This window comes from Physeter macrocephalus, chromosome 1 (genome assembly GCF_002837175.3).
Source record: "Physeter macrocephalus isolate SW-GA chromosome 1, ASM283717v5, whole genome shotgun sequence".
NCBI classification, from domain to species: Eukaryota; Metazoa; Chordata; class Mammalia; order Artiodactyla; family Physeteridae; genus Physeter; species Physeter macrocephalus.
This window is the reverse complement of record NC_041214.2, coordinates 77,309,940-77,332,211: the sequence shown is the minus strand read 5'-3', so window position 1 is coordinate 77,332,211 and position 22,272 is coordinate 77,309,940. Positions and strand designations below refer to the sequence as shown.

Genomic DNA, 22,272 nt, shown 5'->3' with positions numbered 1-22,272 from the left:
GGGATTAGCAGACTCAAACTATTATATACAGAATGGATAAACAACAAGGTCCTGCTGTATAGCACATGGAACTATATTCAATATCCTGTGATAAACCATAATGGAAAAGAGTATGAAAAAGAATATATATATAACTGAATCACTTTGCTGTACACCAGAAATTAACACAACATTGCAAATCAACTGTACTTCTATAAAATTAAAAAAAACTAACAAAAAGATATAACATTGAGGAAAAAATTAAAAGCAGGGTACAGTACTATATTTTCTATATAGTTCTATTAAATAAAAAATATAAATATGCAAAGTAAAAGACCCAACGAAAATAAGCCAAAACCATGAGTGCTTTTTTCCTGAAATGTGGGTAATTTATGCTTTACTTTTTATATTTCCTGATTCTTTCAAGTTTTCAATAATAAGTATACAACAGTTTCATTTTTTAAATTAATGTAAACAGCCCTATAAAGGACAGCATGTCAGTTGGACCATGCTAAAACACTCCTGACTGTGAGTTGGAATTGCTTCTCTACAACATCTATACACAGGTCCCAGGTCTACTTTCTAGAGTTACACAGAGTAAGTCTACAACTGCTGCAGAGATATTTCAAGAAGGTCAGTTAGCAACCTTCCCCACCCCCCACCTCCATAACCCAGCTCTCCCCACTTCTGTCAATTTCCTCTCTGCCCAGCACTTTCAGCTGTTCTCTGTCAGGGTTTCCGATTTCACCAGCCTGCTTACCTTGCTCCAGACAGGCTCCTGTTTAATAAGTTTCCTCTAAAAATGTGATATTCAGAACTAAAGACAGGTCTCCAGAGTTCTAAAGCACAGCTACAGTTATGCCACTCCTCTGCCTAAGAACTTCCAAAGGCTCTTACCAGAAGATCAGACCCACCAGCTTGGCATTAATGCCCTCCTGGATCTGGTTCCAGCCTTTTGTACCTCTAACACACTCTACACCAGTGCTTTCAAGCTATGGGTTGCTATGTATTAGTGTCATGAAATCAATTTTTTGACCAGCATCAAACAAAAAAAAAAGTAGAATAGAATAGAAAATACCAAGTTGCATTGCACACACTAAAGACAATGTCACAGGGTGTACACACACACACACACACACACACACTAGGTTACTAGGTCATAGCTGAAATGTATTTCTTACTGTGAGTGATGATCAAAAAATTTGAAAGCCACTGCCCATGTCAGAGCCACATCAGGCCAGCAGCTTGTCTCCAATCTTGCTTTGTACTGCCTTTAATCCCACTGTTCCTTCAGCTAGGAATTCTCCCTGCTCTCTGCCTACTGAAATCCTTCAGTGTCCTAATAAGACAGCACAACCTCCCTGAAGTGTTCCCCATTTTCCCTCATGTGTGATCTTGAAATGATGATCTCATACCTTTCTTATAGCACTCAAAACAGCCTGCCTTGTACTGTAGCTTTGTCTGTACACTGAGTTCTTAGAGTACCTGGAGGGCAGGGCTGTGTCTTACCCACCTTTGGGTCCTTCAAAGACCCAGAAGTATAGTGAACAGGATTGATGCTCAATAAATGTCTCCCCAACTGAATATTTTCTCTATCTCCTTCAAGGAACATTTTCTGGCATGCTTCCTCCTTCTATTTTCTTGACCATAGGCCCCAGTAGGCATGAGATCTGTGTCCTGGGGCCCACATTATCTACAGTGGTGCCTCTACAGTGGTGCCTCTAAAAACCAGTCTGTCCTGAAAGTGTTCATCTTTCTTGAGGAGGAATAAGAGAAATATATTTCTATCCATTTTAAAGATCTCTCTTTTATTTGAGAGCATATCTCTCCTATACTTTTGCTGTTAAGATGTATTTTTATGGAGCAATGTTGACGATAAATTAGAAAATAATAGTTGATTTCTAGTGTGTGTGTGCTAATTGTCTTTATTTGGTAACATAAAAAGCTGGTAATTCTATATTTGTCTTTAAAAAGATTAAAATTAAAAATTACTAGTTGCAAACTCCAAAAGCTTGGGAATCAACTACCCTTTCTTGGCTGGCTGAAGATAGGTTCACTTTCTTAAATGCTAGATAAATTCACTGACATAGGGCTGGAGGAGGGTTTCTCTTCTCATCTCACGGACTACTATTTATTGGTCTACTCTCCTCCTCTGACGTTTCCACTCTCCGGCTCCTAACGATGTTAATCACGCCAGAAGTCCCTGGGGTGAGACAGTGTATGTCTGGCCCTTTAAATGGGGGCGTGGTGTAGAGGGACGGACCGCCCAGGAGAGACCCGGGTGAGGAGAGGAAAGCGGAAGCATGGCCAACGGGTAGATACTGCGCGTGCGTGGGGCTAGAGCAGGGGGCGGGTCACGTGGGCTGGGGGTCCTGGGCTGGAAAGGCTGAGAGCTCAGGTAACGAATCGCCGGAGAGCGGACCAACGGGGTGCGGGCAGTGGTTGGGGGCTGTACCTGGGGCGGGAGGAGAACGCGTGCCGGGTCCTTGAGCCTCGGCCCTTTTCCCCGCGCGACAGCGGGGCGGCCTTGGAGTGGCTGACCGAGCGGCCCCTGATGGGCTAATTGGACCAGGGCCCACCGTCCGGGCGGTGACTCTGGGGCGGAGGAGAGTGTCCTGTGTTTGGCCTGGAACTGGGTTAGGCAGTTTCCACTTGTTGGTTCCAAAGAATGTGAAGCTGAGGTGCAGGTGCACCCGCTTCCCCAGATTGTGAGACTTGGAGGCCGGTAATCACTCCCCTCCCGCAGCGGAACAGGTGTGTAGCCCGCCTTTGGGGTCTGGGGCGCAGGTGTAGGCTCCTCCAGCCCTCGAGGCCTGGGATAAGTGTGCTTCCCGAGTGTGAGGCAGAAGCTTAGATGGGGTGTCCATCTAAGGATTGGTGCGCACCCTGTGAGTCTCGGTCCACTTTCTCTCTGCTTGCAAAGTGTGCCCCAGAGTGAGGGCAGCAGGGACACGTGGGTCTCTGACGTTCGAGGCCATTCCTGTGTCCTGGTTAGTTCTCCAAGTGTGGTACTTGGGGAAAGAGTGGTGGGGCAGATGGAAACAGAGCTGCCTAAAATGTTTGGGTGTGTTTCAAAGGAGGAAAGGTGGGATGAAGTAGTATCAGTGAGAAAGGTTTCATGGCTACAGGTGGTCAGGAACTGCTGGGGAGCCTTCTCCAAACAGGCATGCCTCCTTCATACCCTGCTAATATTAGATTGATACTAGAATGGTCAGGAAGGCTGTGTCCTCTACCACTCTCCCCGACCCACAGCAAACAAACCAAACATGGTTGGTAACTTCTGGTGCCAACTTTACTCCAGATGTCTGCGATTAGGAGATAAATTAAGTATCAGGTGTGTGTTTCAAGTATCTCTAATATAAATGGGGATGGAGGCTCTACATATGTTTGTGTAAGATATGGGTTTGCTCATGGTTAAATTTAAGAAGAGTAGCTATTGAAATCTCTGTCAGTAGCTGTTGTGTTCCATAGAATGCAGAAAAACGATAAATGGGAGAAAAAAATTCTGGTTGAACTCTTGGCTTCGTATGTCAAAGAGACATATGTGAGGAAATTTTTTCCAGAGGTCAAGGGAATAGTATGTTGATTATCGTTTATACATTTCCTTTGTACCTGGACCAGCGTCCGCAGATGGATGTTTTCTGTCTTCCAGAATATTGGGACCTCTTGGTGATTTTTCAACTCTTTCCCACCCTTTCATAGACATATCAACCATTGTGACACCAAATGTCAGTTATGTAGTTGAATGAAAAGTAAGGCCTTTTGAACTTAAGTATGTTTAACTTTTGTTTATAGTTTTCACAGAGTTTAGATAACATTTTCTCTTAACCTACAGCTTTGGGGTCATCTGTATATATTTGTAAGAACAAACTGTTCTATTCTTAAATGAATCTTGAATTAATGTTTGAATTATCTTCATTCTGTATAACAGCCTTTGTGTTACGTCATCCAAGCTTAAGCACCCTAGAGAGAAGAGAAATCTCCTACCTCCAATATTTATAAGTTTCAGGGAAGGACACTGGTTGGCCAGATTGGATACAAGAATTTCATGTGCTTATTCTTCTGGGCAAGCAGAGAGGGTATTTGATTGGCAGCACCACCAAAATTACATGGTTGAAGTGGAGGAGGAGCAGTCTTCCAAAGGAAAGATGGGTCTGTTTCTGAAGTCCATGAGTAAGGGTGAAACTTGAGCACCCTCAAAAAGTACCTTGAAAATTGAGTACCCTGGGAAGGAGTCATGTTGGAGACTGATCTCTCAGGAAGTCCAGCATGGCCAGTTTTTGCTCCATGTTGGAACAGTGTGGTGTGTGTTACTTTGAGCACAGGTGAAACAGATTGCCGTGTATGAGGCATGCGAAAAGTGAGACTGACCAAAAGGCCATTGGATACCCACCCCTTCCCCCCATGCATACTCTGAAGCTTGTAGTTATTGAGTGGAGCAGTATGCAGAGTCCCTGGCTCTGTGTGAATCATTTCTTTTTTTCTCTTTCCATTTGCCGTAGATAATGGTTGAATTCCTATAAATGGAATGGACATATGATACATTTTCACTGTTTTCGTCTTGGCCTATAGGCTGAATTAATGTAAAAAAACACAAAATATTTGAAATTGTGGAGTTTGTGTCATGTCATACATGAGCAAAATGATCATTTTAAAAAATCAATGTTAGGGATTAAAAAAAAAACTCACTTAGATGCGAAGAGGGGAACTTGCAAGGTGGGAGGCTTTTGGGGGCAGAATGACTAACCATATCTTATTTTGAGTGACCAGAACTGCTGTTTAAGGCTCTGGAAGCCAGTGATGCAGTGTTGCTTGGCTGCTTACTGAGGGTGGGAGGGAGGTGGTTAGGTGGATGGATTGGTGGGGTGAATAGCTACTGCGTAATTAGGCACTGGGAATACAGTGATGAAAAAAGCGAGATACGGTCTTTGCTTTCCTGGAACCTACATTCCAGTTGAGGGAAGGGAATGGAGGTTCAGACATGAAAAAATGATTGCAATGTGGTAAGTGTGATAAAAGGAGAACAATGTTATAGGTGCTTATTGGTAGGAACCTAGTTTAGTTGAGCAGGACAAAAAGAAGCTTTTTTGAGGAAGCAGAGTTTTAGCTGATATCTGAAGGATGAATATGATCATCTGTAGTTGACAGGCCTGATTACATAAAGGTAGAACTCGATTATAACTTGGTTTATTATGGCATAGATTCCTGCATGCTATGAGTCAAATAATATCATCTGAAGCTTAACAATTACAGGTAATAAAACTGGTATATTTAATTTGCAACACAGGTGTTATTCCTGTCTTCCAGTTCTTGTGTTGATCAGCAGATATTTATTGAATGTCTACCTAGCTATGCAAGTCAGTGAGCCCAGTGATGCGGAGTATACAAAAACACCTGGCCCCATTTCTGTTGTGCAGCTGGGGAGAAAAGATGTAGTCACATGGTAAGTTAACTAATGAATCAATGTAAGGAAAGTGCCAAGCTGCTGTTCTAAAGAAGACATGCATTCTGGATTCAGAGGATGTTTAGGGAAGGAAGGTTCCCAGAAGGAAGGATGGAAAGAAGGAATTTAGATAAATGGAAGGAAAAGGAAAGGGCAGGTGAATTAGTGTGAGCAGACATGGAGGGAAAGTGGTAGCTATTCTTTTTTTTTTTGGGCTCCGTTGTGTCTTCGTTGTTGCGTGCGGGCTTTCTCTAGTTGCCGCGAGGGGGCGCTGCTCTTGGTTGCGGTGCGTGGGCTTCTCATCACGGTGGCTTCTCTTGCGGAGCACGGGCTTTAGGCGCACAGGCTTCAGTAGTTGTGGTACGCGGGCTCTAGAGCGCAGGCTCAGTAGTTGTGGCACATGGGCTTAGTTGCTCTGCAGCATGTGGGATCTTCCCGGACCAGGGATCGAACCCGTGTGTCCCTTGCATTGGCAGGCGGATTCTCAACCACTGAGCCACCAGGGAAGTCCTCGAAGTTATTCTTAAAGGACTCTGAATACAAATAATAAGTTTAGTTGTAAAGGAACTGTTATTCTGCCTGCAATGGCTTAGAATTTGGAATTTTATCCTGTAGGCATTGGGGAGCTGTTAAAAAAGAGTCCATTTACCAGAGAAAGATAATAGAAAACTAATAGAAGTTAATTCTCTATTACATTTTTTTTTTTTTTTTTTTCGGTACGCGGGCCTCACTGTTGTGGCCTCTCCTGTTGTGCAGCACAGGCTCCGGACGCGCAGGCTCAGCGGCCATGGGCTCACGGGCCCAGGATCTTCCCGGACCGGGGCACGAACCCGTGTCCCCTGCATCGGCAGGCAGGCTCTCAGCCACTGTGCCACCAGGGAAGCCCTCTATTACATTTTTCCTCACAAAACAAACCACAAGAAATAAAACAAAACAAAGAAATGGAAGAAGAGAAATACTTGGATTGGGAAGACCAGAGACAAAGTTGACGTGTAAAATTGCTTTCATATCATGATTTTGTGATATCTTTCGGGGGATATAGTATATTAAAAAAAAAAAACAAACAAACTTGATTTGATTTCAGTGTAATGTGAAAACTGTCTCATATAACACTTTTGGGAGGAAGAGAAAGTCAGTGAATAAATAGGATCCTGGAACTTGAGAACAGTTGGGAATGTCTACCAAGGTTAAAAAAACTGGTGGAAGAGTTCCTCATTTACCTGGCCTAATATAGGTCACATTCTAGAGTCTTATTCAGTTGGCCAGTTTCGTAATGGGGTCATTGCTGTTTATATGGTACACATCTTTTTTTAAAATTTTTTTCGATGGTCCTTGAATCTTTTATTCATTGGTTGGGAATAATTAAGAGGGAGTAGCCTTGGGAACTGTCGGGATGTCAGACGATCTTTGGTTGGAACTATTAAAGTATTAGTTTATGAGCACTCAGAAATGGACAGCATACTGGGTAATCATGATTCTGTGATATGCATTTTCTGTTAGGTTAATCTGATTTCATGTAACCTATTGTGTAGTCTGAAGGTACTCTCTGGCATGGCGTCCCCTTAAGAACTGTAAAAACACTAGATCTCAGGATGGTTGGGTGAAAACTAGTTATAGAATTGTATCGTGAGAGGAAATTATCAGTAGTTCATTTCTTTGTACTGGGATAGCACTTAAGTGATATCTGAAGGCAGTATACGCGTCGAGTGTGTAATATCAAGCATCATATATTAAGCATTTCATCATTGGTCTGCATATTGGAAGAGTTTGATCAGTAAATATTTGGGCAACACCAGGTGACAACGGAGGGGTTAGTATTTCAGAATGTTGGCGATGTGGCCAGAAACAAATTAATTGAAGTTGTTAGTGTATTTGTTTTCTGTTCCTGCTATAACAAATTACCACAAATTTATTGGCTCAAAAAAACAGAGATTTATTATTTTACATTTCTGTAGTGCACAAGTTCCACACTGGTCTTACTAGGCTAAAATCGAACTGTGGCAGGGCTGGGGTCCTTCTGGAGACTCTAGGAGAGAGTCCATTTCCTTGTCTCTTGCAGTTTCTGGAGACTACCTAAATTTCTTGGCTCCTGGCACCTTTCCTCCATCTTCAAAGCCTGCAACATAGCATTTCTCTGACCCTGCTTCTGTTGTCACATCTCTTCCTCTGACACTCTCTTCTTCCCCTTTCTTCAACTTTTAAAGACTCTATGGTTATGTTGGGCCCATCTGGATAATCCAGGATAATCTCCCCAACTCAAGATACTAATTTAATCACATCCACAAAGTTCCTTTTGATGTGTAAGGTAACATAGTTTGGGGATTAGGATGGGCATCGTTGGGTACTGTTATTCTGCCTACCACAGGTAGATTCAGGCACAGCTCAATTTCAGAAGCTGCTCTAGTGAACTCTCCTTCTCAAAAAAAATCTGACCTTTTGATTCAGTAAGTCTATTTGGGTTGGAAAAATTTGCTAACATAAAGAAATAACTCCTGGTAAGTGACAAAAGAGGAAGTTGATGTACAAAAAGGCATAATTTTAGAATGAGTTAATAGTATAATTAAAAATTTTTATTAAGTGTCTCTGATGCTCTGCTGGGGCCTGTACTAGTCTTAGACAGACAAAACCCCTACCATTCAGCTCATGAGGAAACTTCTAATATGGTATCAGAAGTATATCCTTCTGGTAAGGTAGCCTTCTGATATGCTTAGCCCTGGCTAGACTTTTACAAAAGTACCAGATCTTGTTTCAGGGTCTTTAACTTTAGAAGAATTTGGAAATCTTGAGGAAATTTTAAATTTCTTGAAAACTTAAACTGTGTCCAGGCATTATTCTAAGTGCTTTACAATCATTATATCATTTATTCTTCACAGTAACTCTGCAAAATAAGTAGTTGCATTCCTAAGAGTCAGAACTCTCAATTGTAAGTGACCCCCACCTCCCCAAAAGAAAAATTGGGAGAGTATGTTGGCTTATGTAGCCAAAATGCCAGAAAGCTGTGGCTGGAGCTAACATCATAAAAGACTGGAACCTGGAGCCTGAATGATATCAGGACACTCGTTCCTCCTCTTCTCCGCTTCTGTTTATAGATTGCTTTCATTCTTGCTAGAGAATTTGTACCTAGAGTGTAAATTCTGTTGACAGAGGCAGATCTCCAGTGACAGATGCATAGTAGATGTTTAGTTGATACGTGTTGAATAAGTGACCTCCTTTTCTGCAGAACAGGATGGGGTGGAGGGTGGGGAATATTGCTCAGCCTTATTATTCATTGTTTAAAGAACAGTGGAAATGGCTCTTCCTTACCAGTTCCATTTTAGTGAATCCTGGTGAAGGACCCTGGCTATATTGTGCAATCTCTGTTACCAGGGGCTTTTTGATTGGCAGCCTCTACGAGAACCACATGGTTTGAAGGAGGCTTTCCCAGAACAAGAGGTGATGCTCTGGGCAAACAGCACAAATGGCTACAATATTTCATCTTACAGATGTAGAAATAGAGGGGCTCAGAAAGGGTAGACAAATTGACCAAAGTCATAGATAGGACTTGGTAAACCCCGATTCAAATATGGTTTTAATTGACTCTTTGGTTTATGTTCTTTCCAGTTTGCCGCCACATCACACTAACAGGAGCTCGGTGAAGTGAAGGTTGGAAATGAAGTAGGGTAGCATGGCAGGATGATGTTATTTTTTCAGAGAATGCTTGATTTCTTGAAACTTCTTCAGTGCGGTATTGGTGTTCACAGATGCTGAGCTGTTCTGAGAACCTTTCATTAACTCCAGATAGAAGATATAAAAAGAACCAGGAAAAAATTGTTTTCCTTTTTGAGTTATTTTGGGGACACAAATGTGGAGAATGAAACATTTTAGGTTATTGAATCATTTAAAGTTTTTGTTCTTGTTATGTGGTCTTTTCCACTATTTAAAAAAATGTGTAAGAATAAAACTTAACTGTACTCAGGAAACACTGAATGTGAATTTTTGCATGCTTGCGAACATTCCTTGACTAATTGAAATCATTTTTGCTAAGTGGTACAAATAAGAGTGAACTTTATTAAGAAGTAATTTGTCATGAGCCAATTCAGTCTTCTTTGAAGAAGGGCTTGTAAACACTAGTATTGCTCCTGCCTTTGGCTCATTGCAAAAGAAGAAGTACATTTAGTACCCGAGATTGGAAAGATGCTTTCAAATGTTGCCAGTTACAGAGTGCCCTCAGTTATGTCTTCTAGGAATGTGGTTGATAGCATGTGTTTGTAGGACAGAGCGTTAGTCTATCTTCTGCAACATGTGAAAAGAATTAGTCTGTTTGGTAATGTACCAAATGTACTAGCTAGAAAAGTTGGTTTCAGCTCTTGAAAAATCAGTCTTCATGAGTCTGCATGTCTTTCTTATGCATAGTATATATTCATTTTTAAAAATATGATAAAAAGAAATATTGAAGGACGTGAAATTCATTTTAAGTGTAGTAAAAAAATGACCCTAACCAGATAAAATTGTTAGTGAGTTTTGGCCATGTTATTTTATTTTTTTAATTATTATTTTTAAAAAATGTTCCTTAAACTCACCAGCATACCAATGTGAGCAGGCACTCTTCCCACACTCACATTGTATCATGAGTGCATGTTTTTTTAAAAAAAAATAAATTTATTTATATTAGGCTGCGTTGGGCCTTCATTGCACGTGGGCTTTCTCTAGTTGTGGTGAGCGGGGGCTAGTCTTCATTGCGGTGCACGTGCTTCTCATTGCAGTGGCTTCTCTTGTTGTGAAGCACAGGCCCTAGAGCGCATGGGCTTCAGCAGTTCTGGCTCGCGGGCTCTCGAGCACAGGCTCAGTGGTTGTGGCGTACGGGCTTAGTTGCTCCGTGGCATGCGGGATCTTCCTGGACCAGGGCTCAAACCCGTGTCCCCTGCATTGGCAGGCGGATTCTTAACCTCTGCGCCACCAGGGAAGTCCCTGGGCATGTTATTTTAAAAAGAACAACAACTAATTCTCAACTCGCTTTAAAAAAATTAATTCTTTCAGTGGCTCGGAGGTTGTCAGCCTTTTTTTCTGCCTTCACTTCAGTAAGGAATAAGAGTAAGAGAAGTTCGTTTGGTGGTGGTTGTGATTATGCCCTCTGCGGGCAGTATGTAGTTTGAAAAAGCTTTCTACTGAGAATTAATGCTAGTTGTTGGGTACTGTGGAAAACACCTAGTCTAGAAAACAAAATGACCTTTGTTTTTATTATCATTACTATGGCATTGTTTCTATTTTCATATGTTTGCTTCTTTATTCTAAACAGGAAGACCTAAGTGACGCACTTTTTAAAGTTTGGTTACTTGTAGCCTAATTATAACACAAACTAAAAACAATTAAGGGCAAATTTAATCGTTAAACTTATAAATTTTTTCCCCCCAAATATTTTTAGTTTTCTAGAAATTTAGCAGACAGCTGTTTTCTAGACAGCTTTTTAAGTAAACCAGATTATCTGTTTCTTTTTGATATGGTATTATATCATTTAGAGCTGTGAAAAATACAAAAAAATTGCATACATTTCTTTTTCTTTAGTATTTCAGTTTTCCCTGAAAATGTCTGTTTGTCTTTAACTGGCCTTCTTTCTAGAACTCTCTAGTCAGCTGTGGAATTATTTTATCCTGGCATCATTGTTGTCTCCCCTAATAGACCTGAACCTTTAGATTTGCTAGTGTCCTGTTAAGTGACTAGTTATCCATCTGCGCCCTCTGTGTCTGCACCAAGTTCCCTTAGAGGTCTATGGCCCTGTATGGATGACAGTGACAAAACTGGACTCTATGCTTATCTTCAGGGAGAACTGGAGATATGCTCAGGTTTGGGAATGTGAAGAAGGGGTTAATTGCAGCTTTTGGCACCAGTTACCCTCTTGTTCTTAGGTACATAAATCTAGTTGGTACCAGGTCTAGTGGCTGAGCTTGCCCCAAGTCTGTCACTATCACCAGACTTAGGACTTTGGGTGGTGGACCACTTCCTAGACTCCTGAGTCAGATGTTCCTCCTTTGTGCTCCCAAAGAAACCCTCCCTGCATATCATAGCCCATACCCTAGGATTGATTTCTGTTTGCCTGTAGTCAGATGATTGAGTGAAGAATCCGTTTCCACAGAAGTCTGACCCAGTAAGTCATTGGGATGTCCAGTTGAGGAAATCTAAATGATAAATATTTTTTCTTTTTTGAAAAGAGATCATCATTCAGTTCATCATGATCTAAGCCCAAAAAACAGAACAAAACAAACAAAAACTTGCTTGGATTGACCGAATACAGTTATAAAACGTAAACATGGACAATGAACCAGACCATGAAAATGTGGAACATAGCCTCTGTGCCAAGACTACTGATGAAGAACTGAATAAGTCTTTCAATCTGGAAGCTTCACTTTCAAAGTTCTCCTACATAGATCTGGACAAGGAACTAGAGTTCAGAAATGATCTGGTAAAAATTCAGCTTCTGTCAGGTTTGATGTTTAACCAAAATGTCGGTTAGAGTGTACTTTATGATCCAAAGACTCTAAATATATCATTTTTTGCATAGATTAATAGGCATCTATATACAGTTTTATGCGATAATATTACTCTTCATTTGTATAGCTCATTACAGTTTATGAAACACTTTAATACATCTTCTCATTTGAGCTTCACAACACTGATACTCCATTTTGTGGGGGAAGAAACTGAAGTGCAGCTATGTTGAATGATGTCTCAATATCATAGAGCTAGTGGTAGGTTTAGAATTCTTGTGCAGTGATTTTTTTCCTCATTGGTTTGATATTAATAGGTTTTTGTGGCCATGAGACTATTTAATGACAAGTTGTTTGACCTAATCATCCACCACCATAATTTATGAAATACTAAGAAATGCAGTGTCAGACCTTTGTGTATTGCTTATGGCTTATGTCTAAACTTAGAAAATTAGGGCTTGTCATAAGAAATGCTGTTTTGTCTTGTTTAAGAAAGCAGATGCCAAGGCCCTTCAACAGAAGCTTTCTGGAAAGGGCTGTCAGTATGGTGGCATCAGTGCATATTTGTCCTTGATAATCACTGAATATGCGGATAGTCTGTAAGTCTTTTGACCTGACCCTTTCTATCATAGATTATTGAGTTGGCTGTCTGTGTGAAGAGTTTGGTGGTATGTTTGTCTCTTAATTGATAATGGTTCTAATCAATTAAAATGCCCTCACAATTATAAGAGGGAAAGCATTATTATGTGAGCATTAATTTCTTTTCTCTATTTAGATTGATGATAAGGAGTTTGATATTCCTCAAGTTGATACTCCTCCAACACTGGAAAGCATACTAAATGAAGTAAGTATATACTAATGATTGCTATCATTTTATGGCATTGATTTGAATACTTCTGGGTTATAGTGTATGTCTCTAGACCTGCATTGTCGAATATGGGAGCCAATAGTCACATGTGACAATTTAAATTTAAATTGATTACAGTTAAATAAAAATTAAAACTTCATTTACTCAGTTATACAGGGCACACTTCAAGTGCTCAATTGTCACATGTGGCTAGTGGCTACTGTAGTGAACAGCATAGATACAGAATATTTCCATTATTGCAAAAAGTTCTGTTGGACATGCTGATCTAGGTTGTGAGCTTCTCAAGGGCAGAAGCTATGTCTTGTTCATCTCTGTGCCCAGTACAATGCCTCATACTTCGTAGATTTAAGAAATGTTTTAGTAAGTGAGTTGAAATACTAAATTCATGACACTTTTGAGATTTGTGTTATGTTTTGATAATGTTATCTTTACCAGTGATATTCAAATAGCTCGTCCTCTGACACAAACGAGCATCTGCAGCCTTGTAATGTACTTCATCACTGTTCTATATAAAGAAAATGAAGCTTCCATAGTTTATCTTGTGACTACCATCTCTCTTAAAAAGGTTTTTAGAGTTATGAAATGATGTTCCTTTCTGAATTAGCAGATCATAAAGGCTTTATAAAGGAACTCTGTGGAAGTACATGTTGGTGACGTGTGCCAGTTTTTTTGTACCCTGCATCTGCTGACAATTCTTCAACTCAGTCTTCTTGATCTTTTAAAAACTTGCTTAAGGGGCTTCCCTGGTGGTGCAGTGGTTGGGAGTCCGCCTGCCGATGCAGGGGACGTGGGTTTGTGCCCCGGTCCGGGAGGATCCCACATGCCGCGGAGCGGCTGGTCCCGTGAGCCATGGCCGCTGGGCCTGCGCGTCCGGAGCCTGTGCTCCGCAGCGGGAGAGGCCACAACAGGGAGAGGCCCGCGTACCGCAAAAAAACAAAACAAGACAAAACAAAAAAAACTTGCTTAAGACTCCCATTGGAGGCTTTAGCTTCTAATTTGAAAAAGATTTTTAAAAATCTATTTCAGATACATAGTTGTGTTTTCTAAAAGATAATGATGCAAAGCTTCCTCGATAGAAATGCCCACTGACCCCATAGGTCTGAGTGGGTTGGGCCCTGGTCTTTATTACCTCTTTATCTATACTTGCAAACTACTTTCTCAGTGAATTGTATCTTTTCTTTTTCTTTTATTTCTTTTTAAAAAAATATCAGCTTGATGTCGCTGTTTCTTTGAATGTATTTTAACTTTAGAAATGTTATGTATGATCTGTGTTAATAAGACTTAAGCGTTTTTAATTTTGACAAAGAAGACTTTGGTCAATGAAAGAATATCCTGTTACAGTGATATTTATTGATTGCTTCCTAATATAGAGGAAATCTTTCATTTAGCAATGAAGAGATTAATTTTAGTCAGTTTTGATAACATGGTCTTAATCACATATTACTTCAGTTACTAAGTGAGGAATAAAAATAATCTTAGACGACTGTGTACGAAGCCCTATTTGTGCATCTTTATATAATAATGGCAAAGAAAATAATGCTCATGAATGAGACTGTAGTTCATAATGATGGAAAACTGTCTTTGCAATATTTACTTATCTACTAGTAACAGCAAGTATAGTCATTAGTGGTTTACTGAGACGATAATACTGTTATCATCCTCAATAGTAATTTGGGTGCCTTGCGTATTTGGGTCATAGTGTTAGATGCTGGGATTATAAAGTGCTGCATGACAGTCTCTGACTTTGAGAGAGAAATAGGACTGGAAATTGGCCAGCTTTCACACCACCAGGGAGCGAGGCAAGGGAATAAGTGAAAGTAAAAATAATTTAAGTTGTAGAATGTTATGAAGAGAAAAGGGGGGAAGAAGTATTAAAGAAAATGATTTTAAGAAAGAAAAAAAAGACAGAAGTAGAAAGTGTAAATAAATAAGCACTTACTCCAGGATATGTGGGTGCATATATTCTATGAAGTTCGTTAATATCAACCTGACGAGGTGCTAGGAAGAAGTGGACATCCAAGATATTTTACAGAAAGTTAAAGATGACTGAGACATCCTAAATCTCAGAATTTAGGGCATGAAATATTGTTACTAGGCCTTGTCATCCTTTGAAACTATGCTACTTCTGAGGTTTTTAATTTTGAAATTTTGGTCTCTAATCCTAACAATCCTCCCCTTACCTCCACGTTCTCTTACCTCCATTAAACCTGCTCTTTGACCTCCTCAGTACCAAGTCTCTTGATCCTTCTTAGTCTCCCAGTCTCTGAGAGTAGCCCTGGCTTCACTTCAGTTCTACTGTTGGATTGTGCAGCCAGAAATTTCTTTTGAACTTTTAATTGAGGTACAACATACATATAGAAAAAGTGCACAGGTCGTAAGTGTACTGCTTGGTGAATTTTCACAAACAGAATGCTCTGTGTAACCAGAGTCCAGATGAAGAAATAAAACATTACTAGCACCCCAGAAGCTCCTCTTGTGCTCCTTCAGTACCGAACCAGGATAATCACTATCCTGACTTCTACTGGCATTGACTGCCTTGGCTGCTTTGAACTTCATATAAATGGAATTATACAGTATGTGCTTTTGTGCATCTGACTTATTTCCCTCAATATTGTGTTTTTAGATTTATTCATATTTTTGCTGCATGCAATTGTTCATTCCCATTGTTGTATAAAATTCTTTATGTTATATACCATTATTTATTCATTCAACTGTTTATGGGCAGTTTTATAATTTCTGGTTTCTGGCTGCTATGAAAAGTGCTGCTGTGAATATTCTTATTCATATCTTTAGATATATACACACATGTACACATACATACACACACACTCACACACACATTTCTGCTGGGTATGTACCTAAGAGTAGAATTGCTAGGTCATCAGGTATGGGCATGTTCAGCTTTGGTTGATACTGCCACAGGTTTCTCAAAGTGGTTGTGATAATATATACTTCCTACAGCAATATATGGAAGTTCTGGTTACCATATCCTCATCAACTTTTGAATTTTTCTCTCTTTTTCACTTTAGCCATTCATACTTGTAGGTGTGTAGTGGTATCACATCATAGTTTTAATCTGAATTTCCCTGAAGACTGATGAAATTGGGGTACCTTCGTATGTTCTGGCAATTTGGATATCTCTTTTGTGAATTGCTTTTTCATGTCTTTTGCCCACTTTTCTATTGAATTGATTTTTAAAAAACTAATTTATAAGAGTTCTTTATATTTGATGGATATAAGCTTTTTATTAGATATATGTATTGCAAATATCTTCTTCCATTCTGTGGGTTACTTTTTCACTCTCTTAATGGTTTCTTTTGATGAGCAGAAGTTCTTAGTAGTAGTTCAGCTTATTAAATTTTTCCATTATTATTAGTTTTTTGGTGCATCCAGTTGAAGAAAATTTTGCAGATTCCAGTCATGATGATGCTATCTTATTTTGTTTTAAAATCTTTATTGTTCTGCCTTTCACATTAGATCTGCAATTAATCTGAAATTTTTGTGTGTGATGGTGTGTGGTATGAGGCAGCAGCACTTACTGAGCACCATTCTTTTCTGCGGTGTCACTTCTGTTTTAAATCAGGTGATCATATCTGTGTTGGTGTGATTTCATGGGTCTTTCTATACTTGCCCCAATAGCACACTCTAATGTCTGAACCTTTATAATAGGTCTTGATATCTAGCAGTTTCAAATCTTCCAGCTTTGTTGTTGTTCTTCAAGATTGCCTTGCTTATTCTTGGTCTTTTTCATTTCCACGTAAGTTCGAGAATCACTTTACTAGTTTACACACACACACACATACACCCCAGCTGAAGTTTGATAGGCTTGTATAGATTTTACACATCAATTTGTGAGAATTGATATCGCTACAGTGTAGCTAGTAATTTTAAATTCAGCCTTATTGATACCCTCAATTCTCTTCCTCATTTTTTTCCCCCCACTTATCCTGTAAGCCTCAACCCTGGCTTAATTTAGCTAATCTGTTTTCTTTAATTATGTCTCTGGGCTGCTTAAGAAAATCAGATAAGATCCTGATTGACTCTCTTGCTTAAGACCTTGGTGCTGCAGTTCTTATTTATGAATTGTTTCTGTTACCTTTCCCTATGGCAGCCCTTCCATTCTTGTACAGCTATCAAGTAACACAGTAGCTCCTTGCTAACCCTCATCCTGTCCTTAGCAATCTTGTGTGTGGAGATACCTGAAAGACAGTCAGAAATATGACCTAAACTGCAAGAGAAATGTTGGTACTAAAGATACAGACTTTGGAGTCATTAGCATGACATCATACTTGAAACTATAAGTATGGATTAGCTTGTTCATATAGAAAGTGTGTGAAGTAGGAAGAGACAAGAATATAATCCTGGGGAACAACATCACTTAAAGGTTGGGCTGAGGACAAGTAGAGAACATGACTGATAGAAGAGGCCACATAAGTTGGAGGAGTAGCAAAGAGATGTACTGGAAACCAAGGGAAGAGAAAGTTTCAAGAAGTGGGGTGTGGCCAGTAGTGTTAAGTGATGCGTACAGGACAAGAGCATGCTAACGGAAAGTAGGCTGGTTGATTTGACTAGTAACTTCAGCAAGAGTAGTAGTCAGTAACTGGTAATGGGTGGAGAAAGTGGAGGTAATGAGTATGGACTGCTCTGCTCTCTTAAGAATATGAATGGAAATGATAAGGCAGAAGGTAGTCCGGCTGAAAGAGAAGGTAAGATCAGAACTTTTTTTCTTTGAAGTCTGTTGCCCAGAATCAGCTTGTTCAAAGCTAAACTCATTCTGCTTTATCTGCTATTCTTTTTGCTTTCTTATCTCAGTTAGTAGTATCACCTTTTGCTAGTTGCTCAAGCTGGAAACCTTGGAATCTTCTTTGACTTCTTTCTTAACACCCCCAACCCCCCAAAACACACTGTTTAAATGGTAACCAGGAATTTTGGATTTTACCTCAGTAATGTCTTTTTCCTTATTCCTTCTCTTGACCCCTTCTGCTGCATTCCTAGACTGAACTCTCCTCTCTTTCCTTGACATTGCAATAGCCATCTTGCTGGTTCTTATTAGTCTCCCTGCCTGTCTCCCCCTCTACCCTCATCCATCTTCATACTGCCCCATTTATTTTTCTAAAGCATGGTTCCCATTATGTGTACATTTTTTAAAGATCTCAGTTGCCTTCCCACTGCCTACTATATATAGTACATTAATTTATTAAGTAAATGAGTACTGATTATGTGTCAGGCATTGTACTAGGCACTAGGGTTACAGTGGTGGACAAATAGGGCCCTCCTGTCACCTAGCTTAATGGAATATAAGACTTTTACAATTTGGATCCCAGCTTATCTTTCTAGGATCACCTCCAACTCCTACTCAAATACTCCATTCATTTTAGACTACTTCCTTTTTCATGGGCAAAATTCATATTATGAAATCACTGTGTTTGCACATGCTGTTTCCAACCCAGAATGCCTTTCTTCTGTCTGCTTGTCATATTTCTTAAGGTAAACTATCTACAGTCAGGTGGTATTTATTTTCTTCAATTAGCCATTGGCTGTTAGTTAACTAGTAAAGCATCTATACAGGTTTGAATTTTAAGAAATATTTGGCAACTAACAATAATCTGCATAACTGCTCCTACTTCTTCCAGCTACAAGAAAGAAATTTTTGGAGTGAACTCTTTGTAGGGAGAGATAACTAGAGTTGAAATTTAATTCTGTACTATGCCTCTCTGGTCAACAACAATGCATGGAAAAGGGGTGAAAAACAGGATAAGTATATGAGTCTTTTGGAGAAACCCATTAATGCCTATTTGACTTACAGAGTATCTGGAATTTTGAATTTATTTATCCATGTTCTTCTAATTTAGACTGATGACGAAGATGATTCTTTTGTTCTTGAAGATCCTACATTGTTAAATATTGATACTATTGATTCTCACTCCTATGATACTTCGTCTGTGGCAAGCTCAGATAGTGGCGATAGGACCAACTTAAAAAGGTATATATCCTTTTATTATTTTCTTCTTTTTTTAAAATTGAAATATAGTTGATTTACAATGTTGTGTTAATTTCTTCTGTACAGCAGAGTGACTCAGTTATACATATATATACATTCTTTTTCATGTTCTTTTCCATTATGGTTTATCCCAGGATATTGAATATAGTTCCCTGTGCTCTACTGTAGGGCCTGTTTATCCATTTTATATGTAATAGTTTCCATCTACTAACCCCAGACTCCCAGTTCATTCCCCGCCCCCACCAAGCAACCACAGGTCTGTTGTCTATGTCTATGAGTCTCTTTCTGTTTCATAGATAGGTTAATTTGTGCCATATTTTAGATTCCACATAAAGGTGATATCATATGGTATTTGTCTTTCTCTTTCTGACTTACTTAGTATTGATAATCTCTGGTTACACCCATGCTGCTGCAAATGGCATTATTTCATATTTTTTTTATGGCTGAGTAGTATTCCATTGTATATATGTACCACATCTTCTTTATCCATTCATCTGTCGATGGACATTTAGGTTGTTTCCATGTCTTGGCTATTGTGAATAGTGCTGCTATGGACATAGGGGTGCATATATCTTTGTTTTTTGTTTTTTTGTTTTGCGGTACGCGGGCCTCTCACTGCTGTGCGAACCTGTGTCCCCTGCATCGGCAGGCAGACTCTCAACCACTGCGCCACCAGGGAAGCCCCATATATCTTTTTGAATTATAGTTTTGTTCAGATATATGCCCAGGGGTGGGATTGCTAGATCATATGGTAATTCTGTTTTTAGTTTTCTGAGGAACCTCCATACTGTTTTCCATAGTGGCTGCACCAGCTTACATTCCCACTAACGGTGCAGGAGGGTTCCCTTTTCTCCATACCCTCGCCAGTATTTGTTATTTGTAGACTTTTTAATGATGGCCATTCTGACCAGTGCGGGTTGGTATCTCATTGTGGTTTTGACTTGCAATTCTCTAATAATTAGCAATGTTGAGCATCTTTTCATGTGCCTACTGGCCATCTTTATGTCTTCTTTGGAGAAATGTCTATTTAGGTCTTCTGCCCGTTTTTCAATTGGGTTGTTTGGTTTTTTGTTGTTGTGTTGTATGAGCTGTTTGTATATTTTGGAAATTAAGCCCTTGTTGGGTGCATTGTTTGCAAATATTTTCTCCCATTCTTTTTGTTTTGTTTATGATCTCCTTTGCTGTGCAAAAGCTTGTAAGTTTGATTAGGCCCCATTTGTTTACTTTTGTTTTTATTTCTGTTGCCTTGGGAGACTGACCTAAGAAAACACTGGTATGATTTATGTCAGAGAATGTTTTGCCTATATTCTCTTCTAGGAATTTTATGGTGTCATGTCTTATGTTTAAGTCTTTAAGCCATTTTGAGTTTATTTTTGTGCATGATGAGAGGATGTGTTCTAACTTCATTGATTTACATGCACCTGTCCAACTTTGTCAGCACCAATAGCTGAAGAGACTGTCTTTTTCCTGTTTTATATTCTTGCCTCCTTTGTCGAAGATTAATTGACCATAGGTGTGTGGGTTTATTTCTGGGCTCTCTGGTTAAGCATTCATTTAAATCACACTTGCATACAGTATGGCCTGCTGAAGCTCTGCATAGGAAGTAGAAGGCCCACTCAGGTGGAAATAAAATGCTTGCTAGACCCTGAATATTTAGGCACTGTTGAGGGGAGAGGATAAAAAGGTGGATGACATGATGACTGTCTTCTGTACGCCCAGTAGGAAGCTATAATAATAGCCAGGGACTCCCAGAAGCAGGAGAGCCCTTAGAGGGTGCACACATCACACCTGGTGAAAAGGGTCTGTGGTGGAAATGTGGCGCTTGGTTTACCTTACCACCTTTCTGTTCCCTCACTCCTCCCTCCACCACCTTTCTCCTGTTCTCTAAGGACAGCTCCAGTGTTTCTTCATTCCCTTGAAATGGGTTCAGAGGAGAGTCACAAAGATGATTAAAGATTTGGGAAAAGGACTTCTAACCCTATATAACTTCATTTTGGCTGCTTTTCACCTTCCAAATTCTTGGAGAGCACATGAAAAGGAAAGAGAAGTGGAGGAAGCATAATGTAAATACTTTATTGAATTCATGTGTAACTTTAATGTTGATAAGTTGTTGGTGTATTTTTCCTCAACTTCTTAAATTTTGCCTGTGTCAGTGCTGTCTTCTTTAGGTTGTCAACTCTTGTGGGATAGGGACCGTGGCTGGATATATTAACCTGTTCATCACTTTCTTCTACAAATAAATAACTTAAATTTTTTCAACTTTATTGAGATATAATTGACATGCAGTACTGTGTAGATTTAAGGTATACAATGTGATTTAAAAAATTTTTTTAATTTAATTTTATTTATTTTTTTATACAGCAGTTTCTTATTAGTCATCAATTTTATGCACATCAGTGTATACATATCAATTTCAATCGCCCAGTTCATTACACCCCCACCCCCACCCCCCGCCTTTTTCCCCGCTTGGTGTCCATACGTTTGTTCTCTACATCTGTGTCTCAATTTCTGCCCTGCAAACTGGTTCATCTGTACCATTTATCTAGGCTCCACATATATGCGTTAATATACGATATTTGTTTTTCTCTTTCTGACATACTTCACTCTGTATGACAGTCTCTAGATCCATCCACATCTCTGAAAATGACCCAATTTCGTTCCTTTTTATGGCTGAGTAATATTCCATTGTATATATGCACCACATCTTCTTTATCCATCCGTCATTGCTTCCATGACCTGGCTATTGTAAATAGTGCTGCAGTGAACATTGAGGTGCATGTGTCTTTTTGAATTATGGTTTTCTCTGGGTATATGCCCAGTAGTGGGATTGCTGGATAATATGGTAGCTCTATTTTTGGTTTTTTAAGGAACCTCCATACTGGCTGTATCAATTTACATTCCCACCAACAGTGCAAGAGGGTCCCCTTTTCTCCACACCCTCTCCAGCATTTGTTGTTTGTAGATTTTCTGATGATGCCCATTCTAACTGGTGTGAGGTGATAGCTCATTGTAGTTTTGATTTGCATTTCTATAATAATTACTGATGTTGAGCAGCTTTTCGTGTGCTTCTTGGCCGTCTGTAGGTCTTCTTTGGAGAAATGTCTGTTTAGGTCTTCTGCCCATTTTTGGATTGGGTTGTTTGTTTTTTTAATATTGAACTGCATGAGCTGTTTATATATTTTGGAGATTCATCCTTTGTCAGTTGCTTCATTTGCAAATATTTTCTTCCATTCTCAGGGTTGTCTTTTCGTCTTCTTTATGGTTTCGTTTGCTGTGCAAAAGCTTTTAAGTTTCATTAGGTTCCATTTGTTTATTTTTGTTTTTATTTCCATTACTCTAGGAGGTGCATCAAAAAAGATCTTGCTGTGATTTATGTCAAAGAGTGTTCTTCCTATGTTTTCCTCTAAGAGTTTTATAGTGTCTAGTCTTACATTTAGGTCTTGAATCCATTTTGAGTTTATTTTTGTGTATGGTGTTAGGGAGTGTTCTAATTTCATTCTTTTACATGTAGCTGTCCAGT

General features: G+C 39.4%; 1 long non-coding RNA gene across 6 annotated transcripts in view; it reads left to right on the top strand.

Moving 5' to 3' along the window:
- LOC114486565 (uncharacterized) overlaps window positions 1-18,734 on the top strand; it is a 42,186-nt gene extending 23,452 nt beyond the window's left edge. The window contains exons 1-5 of one of the 6 annotated variants that reach the window (XR_003680534.2): window positions 2,454-2,733; window positions 5,267-5,422; window positions 11,608-11,858; window positions 12,659-12,727; window positions 18,604-18,734. This is a non-coding gene — a long non-coding RNA (uncharacterized lncRNA). Of the gene's footprint in view, window positions 1-2,274; window positions 2,294-2,322; window positions 2,378-2,453; window positions 2,734-5,266; window positions 5,423-11,607; window positions 11,859-12,658; window positions 12,728-18,603 lie in introns of those variants that run through there. The other 5 variants (XR_003680532.2, XR_003680537.1, XR_003680535.1 and 2 more) reach the window with 5 other exon arrangements.
- Window positions 18,735-22,272: the final 3,538 nt, after the last annotated feature.